Source organism: Amblyraja radiata, chromosome 36 (genome assembly GCF_010909765.2).
Source record: "Amblyraja radiata isolate CabotCenter1 chromosome 36, sAmbRad1.1.pri, whole genome shotgun sequence".
In the NCBI taxonomy this organism is placed as follows: domain Eukaryota; kingdom Metazoa; phylum Chordata; class Chondrichthyes; order Rajiformes; family Rajidae; genus Amblyraja; species Amblyraja radiata.
This window is the reverse complement of record NC_045991.1, coordinates 7,701,506-7,712,667: the sequence shown is the minus strand read 5'-3', so window position 1 is coordinate 7,712,667 and position 11,162 is coordinate 7,701,506.

Sequence of the window (11,162 nt, the reverse complement as noted above, 5' to 3'; positions counted from 1 at the left end):
ATCGGTACCTTTCCACAGTCTCGTTCACCTTTGGGTTGCAGTACTTGTCAAACTGTATGATCATTGAACTCACTGTGGTCCTCGCTGAAGGGCTAGCACTCGACAAAGTTGCCCAAGTTCTCTGCCTTTTTCTCCGATGAGATAGTTGAATAGCTTGACTTTTTGTGGTCTCTTCGGCGTCTGGCATGGTAAGGTCTATGTACAGTGTGAAACTCCTCCTTCCAACTTTTCTATGACTTCGCCAAGTTGTGGAGTCCAAAACCAAAGTTCCAGGGGATTTTAGCCCTTCCATCGCTGTCAGCTAGCTGTTGTTTTTTTCTTTGCCGGTGCTGAAGGCTAACTGCTTATCTTTTGTGCTTTGTTGTGTCTTTGGTGTGCTGTTGGCTACGGGCCCACTGAAAACAAGCTACTGGCTTCAATTGTTCAACTGCATTTTTCTTCTTTGCCGGCTTCTGTAAGGCTAACGTTAGCCTGCTGCTAGCTAGCTAAACTTTCACTTTTCTAGTTAATTCTGACAATTTTCGACGTCCATCCCACCGCTGCCACCATGTTTCATTATGTTCTGTCACTATCTGGAATATACATAATGGACGATTAAAGCAGTCTTGCTTACTTGAACTTTATTGTCTTTGTGCAGTCATCATCCGAACTGGGCCGCGGCCCCCGGTGTCACCTCTAAACCAGTCCCCGGTACAACAGTACTTAAATAAACAATCCTATTGTTACACGCACTACCACACCTCACTGCCTACTCCAACATGTCTCACCATGCGCCTTGCGCACGTCGGGCGTCGTGACGCATAAATGATTTCGCGTAAATTACACGCAATGACGCCCAAGTGGGACTGGCCCTTTAATCATCAAAGCCTCCCGCTGCCTCGGCAAGGCCAGCGGCATAATCAAGGACGAGTCGCCCTGGCCACTCCCTCTTCTCCCCCTCTCCCACCACGCAAAAGGTATAGATGTGGAAACGCACACCTCCAGATTCAGGGACAGTTTCTTCCCAGCTGTTATCAGGCAACTGAATCATCCTACAACTGCAGTTGTACAGGGTCTTGCCGGGTCCCTGTGAGACAGGAATTGGGACTGGGACCACACCTGGAATATGCGTACAGTTTTTGGTCTCCAAATCTGAGGAAGGACATTATTGCCATAGAGGGAGTGCAGAGAAGGTTCACCAGACTGATTACTGGGATGTCAGGACTGTCTTATGAAGAAAGACTGGATAGACTTGGTTTATACTCCCTAGAATTTAGGAGATTGAGAGGGGATCTTATAGAAACTTACAAAATTCTTAAGGGTTGGACAGGCTAGATGCAGGAAGATTGCTCCCGATGTTGGGAAGTCCAGGACAAGGGGTCACAGCTTAAGGATAAGGGGGAAATCCTTTAAAACCGAGATGAGAAGAACTTTTTTCACACAGAGAGTGGTGAATCTCTGGAACTCTCTGCCACAGAGGGTAGTCGAGGCCAGTTCATTGGCCTAATTTAAGAGGGAGTTAGATGTGGCCCTTGTGGCTAAGGGGATCAGAGGGTATGGAGAGAAGGCAGGTACGGGATACTGAGTTGGATGATCAGCCATGATCATATTGAATGGCGGTGCAGGCTCGAAGGGCCGAATGGCCTACTCCTGCACCTAATTTCTATGTTTCTATGTTTCTATGTTTCTATCCTACCACAACCAGGATTTGGTGCCATCCTCAACTGCTATCTACCTCATTGGTGACCCTTGGACTCTCATCGATCAGAGTTTGCTGGCTTTACTTTGCACTAAACACAATTCCCTTATCATGTATCTGTAAACGGCTCGATTGTAATCTTGTATTGTCTTTCCGCCAACTGGATAGCACGCAACAAAAGCTTTTTCACGGCACCTCGTTACACGTGACAATTAATGAAACAAAACCAAAAAGCCATTCCGTCTTCCATGAGACGTTCCCTCTGTGAAGATTGCTTCGTGATGGGAGGAGGGCAGTAGGTTCTGAAGATGACAGTCAACTCTTCCTGCTGTTGATCACTTGCAGGACTGGGCCTTCAGGTACACCTGTGGGAAACTTGGGCGGTCGGGCAGGTAATATTCACCTGGACTCGTTGCGGTGAGCCTACACAAACCGCTGGTGGTGGAATAGCCCCATCCAGAGTGGTCAAGGGTGGAGGAAGCTCTCGCACTTCAGTCCCAATTCCTGTCTCACAGGGACCGGCAATCGCTCATCCAGGTGGGCCACCGGCGTGAGGTAGACCTGCAGAGCAACAATGGAGAGCAGAAACAGCAGAAGCTCTTCACCACATCCTTCTCAGCTGGGATGGTCTTCCGAGGCTGTGGATCAAAATAGGGAGAGCGTCAATGAAAGGATCTGGGGAATAGTCTCACTCGCTAGAATTTAGAAGATTGAGGGGGGAGGGGGGGGGGAGATCTGATAGAAATGTACAAAATTCTTAAGGGGTTCGACAGTCTAGATGCAGGAGATTGTTCCCGATGTTGGTGGAAGTCCAGAACAAGGGGCCATACGCAGTTTAAGGATAAAGGGGAAATCTTTAAGGACTGAGATGGGAAAAACATTTTTCACACAGAGAGTGGTGAATCTGTGGAATACTCTGCTACAGAAGGTAGTTGAGGCCAGTTCATTGGCTATATTTAAGAGGGAGTTAGATGTGGCCCTTGTGGCTAAAGGGATCAGAGGGTATGGAGAGAAGGCAGGTACAGGATACTGAGTTGATGATCAGCCATGATCGTATTGAATGGCGGTGCCACCCTGGAGCTTACTGTGGCAACGTGAGGGTACAACATAGGAAACATCAGGATGTTACTGAGGCAATAAATAGATTAATGGCTGCCACGGTGGCGCAGTGGTAGAGTTGCTGCCTTACAACGCTTGCAGCGCCAGAGACCCGGGTTCGATCCCGACTATGTGTGCTAGTCTGTACGGAGTTTGTACGTTCTCCCCGTGACCTGTGTGAGTTTTCCCCGTGATCTCCGGTTTCCTCCCACTGTCCAAAGACGTACAGGGTTTGTAGGCTGAATAGCTCGGTGTATGTGTAAATTGTCCATAGTGTGTGTGGGGTGGTGTTAATGTGCGGGGTTCACTAGTCGGTGGGCCGAAGGGCCAGTTCCCACGGTGTATCTCTGAACTAAACTAAACTAAACTCGCTGCCTGGGCCCGTTCTTGCATCCCCACTCCAGTCATTGTACTAGTTTCATTGTCGTCCTGTCGAATTTCACTATCTGTGAAACTCATTATCACCTCGCCCACAGCCAACAATGGACCATTGTGGGCTCCACTTTTCATTGATCCTTTTTGCATACCTTTCATTCATTGGTTCTCTGTCTCCATACTAAACTACCAAACTGTCTTGTAGTAATCAAAATTTCGCACAGCACGACTCAAGAACAGTCTACCGCGTCTGCTGAACCTGCGCCCAAGATCGGTGTTGTAATGGGGCGTAATGTCGAGGATAGACTGATCTCTCTCTCTCTCTCTCCCTCTCCCTCTCTCTCTCCCTCTCCCTCTCTCTCTCCCTCTCCCTCTCCCTCTCCCTCTCCCTCTCCCTCTCCCTCTCCCTCTCCCTCTCCCTCTCCCTCTCCCTCTCCCTCTCCCTCTCCCTCTCTCTCCCTCTCTCTCTCTCTCTCTCTCTCTCTCTCTCTCTCTCTCTCTCTCTCTCTCTTTGTTTTTAAACTAGATGTGTACGTTTATATTGCATTAGTAATTTATTTAATAGGAAACTTTTTTCTTCTTCTTTTGTGTCGGTTTGCCACAGCAGGCGGACCCTGGGGAACAACGGGGAAAGGGGATGGGCCCGGAGGGGTGGAGGGGTCGGGGGGGAGGTTGGATGCGACGCACGGAACCACAGGTTTGCACCATAATCCCGCAGCTAATTCGTGAATGGAGGGGCGAGAGAGGGGGAGAAAAGAGTTAAGAGGAGAGAGGAGGGGAGAGAATGAGAGGATTGGAGGGAGAGGGGGAGAGTGGGAGGAGCGGAGATGGAGCTTGGGGAGGACTGAGGAGGGGGTGGGAGAGAAAGAGAGGGTGGGAGGTTATAGAGGGGAGGAGAGAGAGTTGGAGGAGGATTCGGGGGAGTGGAGGGGGCAAATATTAGTCGCTGGGGAGCGAGTGATCGAGACCCATGGAAGGTCAGGGAGAGGAGGGGGCGTAGGGTGGCATCTCTCCCCGTAGGGCCCGAGACAGGTGGCACGGTGTAGACTATCTTTATACCTCCCCCACCTCCCCTCCCCTCCCCTTGTGTCCTCCCCTCTTCCCTCAACACAGTCACGCATGTGGGAGTCTCTTCCCCCACCCCCCCCCCCCCACCCCTCCCGCCACAGATCGGATGTATTGAAATAAAATTGGTCTTGCTCAACACAGGAGGTAGCGTGGGGGACATTGAATGAAGCCGCCGGGGGCGGTGTACTGTCTGTGTGGACTTTGTGCGTTCCTTCCCCTGTGACCTGCGTGGGTTTCCTCCCACACTCCAAAGACGTGCAGATTAGCAGGTTAATTGGCTTCGGTAAAAGCTACAGATTGTGTGTAGGTGGTGTTGTGTAGGATGGTGTTAGTGTACCGGGAGAGGAGAGGGAAAGGGGATCGTCCCCTTTGGGGTAAAAATCATAAGTGATAGGAGTAGAAGGCCATTCGGCCCATCAAGTCTACCCCGCCATTCAATTGTGGCTGATCTATCTCTCCCTCCCAACCACATTCTCCTGCCTTCTCCCCATAACCTCTGACACCCGTACTAATCAATAATCTATCGACAGTGCCCTCCATAATGTTTGGGACAAAGACCCATCATTTATTTATTCGCCTCTGTACTCCACAATTTGAGATTTGTAATAGAAAAAAATCACATGTGGTTAAAGTGCACATTGTCAGATTTTAATAAAGGCCATTTGTATACATTTTGGTTTTACCATGTAGATATTACAGGATTGTTTATACATAGGCCACCCCCCCCCCTCCCCCTCCCCCTCCCATTTCGGGGAACCATAATGTTTGGGACACAGCAATGTCATGTCAATGAAAGTAGTCATGTTTAGTATTTTGTTGCATATCCTTTGCATGCAATGACTGCTTGAAGTCTGTGATTCATGGACATCACCAGTTGCTGGGTGTCTTCTCTGGTGATGCTGTGCCAGGCCTGTATTGCAGCCGTCTTTAGCTTATGCATGTTTTGGGGGCTAGTCCCCTTCAGTTTTCTCTTCAGCGTATAAAAAGCATGCTCAATTGGGTTCAGATCGGGTGATTGACTTGGCCACTCAGGAATTGAGCATTTTATGGCTTTGAAAAACTCCTTTGTTGCTTTCACAGTATGTTTAGGATCATTGTCTTGCTGTAGAATGAACCGCCGGCCAATGAATTTTGAGGCATTTGTTTGAACTTGAGCAGATAAATGTGTCTATACACTTCAGAATTCATCATGCTACTTCCTTCAGTAGTTGTGTCATCAATGAAGATAAGTGAGTCAGTACCTTCAGCAGCCATACATGCCCAGGCCATAACACCCCCACCACCGTGTATCACAGATGAGGTGGTATGCTTTGCTCTTGGGCAGTTCCTTCTCTCCTCCCTACTTTGCTCTTGACATCACTCCGATAGAAGTTAATGCTTCATCTCATCTATCCACAAGATCTTTTTCCAGAACTGTGGTTGCTCTTTTAAGTACTTCTTGGCAAACTGATTTTTGCGGCTTAACCAGTGGTTTGCATCTTGCAATGTAGCCTCTATTTCTGTTCATGAAGTCTTCTGCAGGACAGTGGTCATTGACAATCCATACCCTACTCCTGAAGAGTGTTTCTGATCTGTCAGACAGGTGTTTGGGGATTTTTCATTACTATAGAGAGAATCTTCTGTCATCAGCTGTGGAGGTCTTCCTTGGCCTGCCAGTCCCTTTGCGATTAGTAAGCTCACCAGTGCTCTCTTTCTTCTTAATGATGTTCCAAACAGTTGATTGTAAGCCTAAGGTTTGGCTGATGTCTCTTAACAGTTTTATTCTTGTTTCTCAGTCGCATAATGGCTTCTTTGACTTATCATTGGCACAACTTTGATCCTCATGTTGATAAACAGCAATAAAAGTTTCCAAGGTGTGGAAAGACTGGAGGAAAGACTAGGTGCTGAGAGCTCTCTTATACCTGCATTAAGGAGTCATTTAAACACACCTGAGCAATTACAAACTCCTGTGAAGCCACGTGTCCCAAACATTATGGTGCCCTGAAATGGGTGGACTTTGTAAAAACACAACTGTAATTTCTACATGGTGAAACTAAAATGTATAAAAATAACCTTAAATAATACTGACAATGTGCACTTTAACCACATGTGATTTTTTTTCTATTACAAATCTCAAATTGTGGAGTACAGAGGCAAATAAATAAATGATGTGTCTTTGTCCCAAACATTATGGAGGGCACTGTATCTCTGCCTTAAGTATATCCATTGACATGGCCTCCACGGCCTGCCGTGGCAAAGAGTTCCACAGGCGGGTTCTACAGATTAACTACACAGACCACCCTCTGACGAATGAAATTTATCCTCATATCCTTCCTAAAAGAATGTCCTTTAATTCTGAGGCTATGACTTCTAGTCCTAGACTCTCTCACTAGTGGAAACTAATACATTGTCCCCTAGTGTGTAGGGAGTGGATGAGAAAGTGTGATAACTAGTGTGTTCAATGGTCGGCGTGGACTGAAGGTTCTGTTTCCACGCTGTATCTCTGTCTGTTTGGAGTTTGCACGTCCTCTCTGTGACTGCATGGGCTTCCTCCCACACTTCAAAGGCATGCAGGTTTGTGGGTTAATGGGTGTGGAGGGGTGGCTGGCAGTTGCCTGGTGGGCCGAATGGCCTGTTTACGTGCTGACTGGAGACAGAAACCCGGACAAAGTTCAGGCCGATCGGGATTAAATAATTCACCAAAAAACTTCCAAACGGGAGATACCACGCTCCATCTGTCCCACCTCGTCCTTGTATGAAGAAGGGTCTCGACACGAAAAGTCACCCATTCTGATAGAATCTTATAGAAACATATAAAATTCTTATGGGATTGGACAGGCTAGATACAGGAAACATATTCGCCATGTTTGCGGGCGGGGGGAGGGGGCAGAACAGTTTAATAGTCACAGTTTAATAATAAGGGGAAGGCCATTTAGGACTGAGATGAGGAAAGACAATTTCACCCAGAAAGTTGTGAATCGATGGAATTCTCTGGCACAGAAGGCAGTGGAGGCCAATTCACTAGATGTTTTCAAGAGAGAGTTAGATTTAGCTCTTAGGGTTAACGGAATCAAGGGATATGGGGGGAAAAGCAGGAACGGGGTACTGATTCTGGATGATCAGCCACGAAGAGCCGAATGGCCTACTTCTGCACCTATTTTCTAAGTTTCTATGTAACATCCTCTCCACATCCACTCTATCCGAGCCTTTCACTGTTCGGTATGTTTCAATGAGGTCCCCCCTCACACTTCTAGACTCACTCTGTGACTTTGTGGCAGGGTAGGGGTATGTGTCACACCTATTCTCTCTGTTTCTATTCTGATTCGTCAGAGATGCTGCCTGACCCACTGAGTTACTCCACCTTTTTGTGTCTTATCTTCTTGTGTTGTGTGTTAGGGTAGATCAGCAGGCGGAGAGGGGGTGGGGGAGGGACAAAGTGCTGGAGGGCCTCGTGGGTCAGGCGGCATCTGTGGTGGGGGCAGGAAGGGGTGGCATCACATCTGGAGGTTTCCCCCAAGATGGACACAATAAGCTGGAGTAACTCAGCACGACAGGCAGCATCTCTGGAGAGAAGGAATGCGTGAGGTTTCGGGTCGAGACCCTTCTTCAAACTGAGAGTCGGGAGAGGGAGACACGGAGATATGGAAGGGTAAGGTGTGAAACGCAAGATCAAATGGGACAAAGTTCAAGGAAAATGTAGAATGGGTCATTGTTGGCTGAGGTGAGGGTGACAATGAGGCGTACAAAGTAAAATATAACCAGGGGGACAGTCAGGCTGGTCGGCGAATAGGATGGGGGAGAGATGGATATAGCTTCCACTGCACCATCTTGTGGAATAGGGTTCTAGGGCGGCACACAATGTAGCGAGTAGACCTGCTGTCTCCCAGTGTCAGAGACACGGCTTTGATCCTGACTTTGGGTGCTGTCTATGTGGTGTTTGCACGTTCTCCCTGCGACCGTGTGGGTTTCCCCTTGCATCCCAAAGACGAGGAACTCAAGACTGGGCGGTGGGAGGGGAGGCAGAAGCTGCAATCAATGCAGGGGAGGGGAGGAGGTAACCTAAAAAATAGGTGCAGGAGTACGCCATTCGGCTAAGAACAGTTTTGGTCTCCTAATCTGAGAAAATACATTCTTGCCATAGAAGGAGTACAGAGAAGGTTCACCAGACTGGTTCCTGGGATGTCAGGACTTTCATATGAAGAAAGACTGGATAGACTCGGCTTGTACTTGCTAGCATTTAGAAGATTGAGGGGGGATCTTATAGAAACGTACAACATTCTTAAGGGGTTGGACAGGCTAGATGCAGGAAGATTGTTCCCGATATTGGGGAAGTCCAGAACAAGGGGTCACATTTTAAGGATCAGCGGGAAATCTTTTAGGACCGAGATGAGAAAAACATTTTTCGCACAGAGAGTGGTGAATCACTGGAATTCTCTGCCACAGAAGGTAGTTGAGGCCAGTTCATTGGCTATATTTAAGAGGGAGTTAGATGTGGCCCTTGTGGCTAAAGGGATCAGGCGGTATGGAGAGAAGGCAGGGACAGTATACTGAGTTGGATGATCAGCCATGATCATATTGAATGGCGCTGCAGGCTCGAAGGGCCAAATGCCATACTCCTGCACCTAATTTCTGTGTTTCTATGAAAGAACTGCAGATGCTGGAAAAATCGAAGGCAGACAAAAATGCTGGAGAAACTCAGCGGGTGAGACACGCAAGGATTGCATGAGGCTGCCTCACCCGCTGAGTTTCTCCAGCGTTTTTGTCTACCTTCTTTGTACATGTGATTTGATGCCTGCCATCCGGGGAAGGATCCATGTGTTCACGTGATTACATGTGGCCCGCCATCTGCTCATAGACACACGTCCTGGCCCCTATGCAGAACAAGGTTGCCGACCTCTGGACTAGAGCTACAGGGTACTGCTGACTGGAAACCCGCCTGGAGGGGAGGGAGGGCCTGTGCACAGACAGGCTGCGGAAGGGGCTAAAAGGCCTTGACGGGGGGGGGGGGCCGCTGGAGGCCCCGCAGCAGACTGGGGCCAGGCTGGACCGGGCACTACTCCAGGAGGTCGAGCACGTGGACTGGACGCAGCCTACAGAAGTGGAGGACAGCACGGCTATGTTCCTTTCTTTCTTTTTAAATCTTTTTATTAATTTTTTTCAAAAACAAAAACAAAACAACACAAAACAAACCAATAATGATAAACATCACAGTGATATTAATACATAGGGATCAGGATTACATTAATAACAGGTATAATAATAATAATAATAATATCTTTTATTGTCATTGCACGTCAGTGCAACGAGATTAATATGCAGCTTCCAACCGATGTAAAGAAAAGTAAAATAAATAAATGTCTGAAATAAATACAAGCATGTTTGCAGGATAAACATTTTAATAGCATTGATTCGGCCGATTAGATATAAGGACATTGGTGACCATTTAGTAAACTGTTGCCTGATATGGTCAATTAGGGGCATAACATTGGCTTTAAATAGATCCTTGTGTGTCTTGGTAATCTTAATGCCTAAATAAGTAGAACAGTCGGTAGTCAATCTAAATGGAAACTGTCCATAATTCAAAATGTGATTGTTTAATGGAAAAAGCTCACTCTTACTTAGATTTAGTTTATAACCAGAAAAACTACTAAATTGATTAAGTAGAGCTACTATTGCAGGAATAGATTTTTCCGGGTTAGAGATAAATAATAACAGATCATCTGCATAGAGAGATAGCTTATGCGTCTTATTCTCACCAACAATACCAAAAATATTAGGGGGATTCCCTAATAGTGGTGGCCAAAGGTTCCAAAGTGATATCAAACAATAAAGGACAGCCCGTCTATTACCTCGAAAGCCCGAAAAAGGGGGATTTCTGATTACTGGTAAGTACAGAAGCTTGAGGTATATGGTATATCAGCTTGATCCAAGAGATACATTTTGGACCAATCATAAATTTCTCAAGTGTATTGAATAAGTATTCCCATACTAATCTATCAAATGCCTTCTCAGCATTGAGTGAAATGACACATTCCAGAGTTTTATTTCACGCTGTATATACAATATTCATTAATCTCCTAACATTAAAGTATGAGTAACGATTTTTAATAAAACCTGTCTGATCTTCAGAAATAGTTTGCGGTAAAATATTTTCCAATCATAGAAACATAGAAAATAGGTGCAGGAGTGGGCCATTCGAGCCTGCACCGCCATTCGATATGATCATGGATGATCACCCAACTCGGTATCCCATCCCTGCCTTCTCTCCATACCCCCTGATCCCTTTAGCCACAAGGGCCACATCTAACTCCCTCTTAAATATAGCCAATGAACTGGCCTCAACTACCTTCTGTGGCAGAGAATTCCACAGATTCACCACTCTCTGTGTAAAAAATGATTTTCTCATCTCTTATCCTTAAACTGTGACCCCTAGTTCTGGACTTCCCCAATATCGGGAACAATCTTCCTGCATCTAGCCTGTCCAACCCCTTAAGAATTTTGTAAGTTTCTATAAGATCCCCCCTCAATCTTCTAAATTCTAGCTTATAGAAGCCGAGTCTATCCAGTCTTTCTTCATATGAAAGTCAATAACATAGCTAATATTTTTGAAAGAATTTTGGAATCTACATTTAACAGTGATATAGGTCTATATGATGTCACTTCAGTAGGTGGATTGTGGTAATATATTCATTAAAAAGGCTTCTTTAAAAAACTTGCATAGTGAGGAGGACAGTAAACTCGAAAAATACTTTATATATTCCACTGTAACCCCATCCAGACCGGGAGCTTTACCAGAATTCATCGAAAGGATTGCTTTCTGTATTTCTTCCTCCGTGATGGGTTCATCAACAGAGACTAATTATGTGGTAAATTTGGCAAGTTCAGTTTCTTTATATGAACGGTGGCCGATTAGGAAAAGGGGAGATGCAACGAGACCTGGGTGTCATGGTACACCAGTCATTGA